Below are 1,608 nucleotides of genomic sequence, written 5' to 3'. Positions count from 1 at the left end.
AGGCATTCCATGAATGCCTTCTAATTCTTTAACTGAAGAGAGACCAAAAAATTATAAATTCCTTGGAAATAAATAATCTAAAATATTGGATCGATATTGTTTTCCGGGTTTAATGTCAAGTTCCAAATTGATATGAGCACCTGCCAAATCACCACTTATCGTATGTTTAGCAAAGAACTACGAAATTCTATGAAACAAAATCGGGTTGTAAATATTTTGATATAAAATGATTGATGTTGATTTTACATCAATAAAATTATTTGCAATTTTGGCTCTGATTTTTCACGCTAAGCAAACTATTTTGTCATCAGTGTCTTTTTTCCAATTAAAACGGATGGCAAAGGCAAATAAGAAAGCATATAGAAGAATTATTTGTTGCTGAACTGAAGAAACTATAACATAAAGATAGAAAAACTATATCTCAATCACTTCAAACAGAAAAATATGAATCATACTCAATCTTCGCAGCTAGTGATGTAATGCAAACACCACTGTTAGTCTAGAAAACTGCAATATTTAAAAAATGAGCAAATGCCTGCAAGGTTTTCTTAAAAATTATTTTATAGTTAAGTGAATGTAGAAAATTAAACTAAACAGGAAAGCATCTATTTGAAAGAAGTGTTTTGAAAATACGTATGTTGCATTTAGCACTTAAAATATATAAAAGAGAAATCTATTTTGTGTTTAACATTTTAAATAACAAATCAAAAAATCATTTGCATTTTGTATTTAAATACTTTTAAAAACTATTTTGCACACCTCTAGTAATCTATAGAAGGTTTCCCCTCATTTTGAATGCATTTTTGAAAATAATGGTATAAAGAATTTTGACATGTTCTGTGTACAATTTTGAATTACTTGGCACCTAACATAGCACGAAAATGCAGTTAAATACCATTGCATTGAAGTTTTGCCAAGTAGCTTAAGTGCGCCATAAACTTTATGAATAGAATAAAGGTTTTGTAATATGCAGTAGTTTAGTACGAAATAACAGTTACCTATACATAAGCAATTTTTTGTTTCAAAATACACTTTTGTTGTTTTGTTAAAACAGTTTTGTAAAGTTGGCTGCATACCATGAAGTACCTACTCTGTATTGTTTCGTATACAATGAAAAGTGTATGTATGTTTCAAATTATAATCTTATAATATAATTCGGTGGGACTGCACAGAATAGGCATATTGAGAACCGAACATAGGGACATTTTATTATATGAAGCTATCAAAGGGAGGCATTACCTTTTGAAAAATACTATATGACGTGGGAAATTTGTACAAACGCCTTCAAACATACTTTCGTATAAAATGTTAAAGTAATAAATTCAATTTAAAGCTTTTAAGGGTGTTACGCCGTGTTCAAAAGATTTTGAGCAGCTGATATTTTCAGACGGATGTGGTTAAAAGGATCATACTCCACACGTTCACTTCATTATGCATTTGTGTTGGTGTGACATAATCTGTAAGATTGTCGATAAAGAAATATGTACGAGGGTGGATTGATAAGTTTCCGGCCTAACCAAGAGATGACGCCACTAGGCCTACCTTGAGGTGACATTCTATAGTACCATCCTTGGATAGCTTGTAGCTATAGTTTCAGCCCGATCTCCT

The sequence above is a fragment of the Agrilus planipennis genome, unplaced genomic scaffold, assembly GCF_000699045.2.
Source record: "Agrilus planipennis isolate EAB-ADULT unplaced genomic scaffold, Apla_2.0 scaffold3, whole genome shotgun sequence".
NCBI classification, from domain to species: Eukaryota; Metazoa; Arthropoda; class Insecta; order Coleoptera; family Buprestidae; genus Agrilus; species Agrilus planipennis.
Note: the sequence above shows the minus strand (reverse complement) of the source record.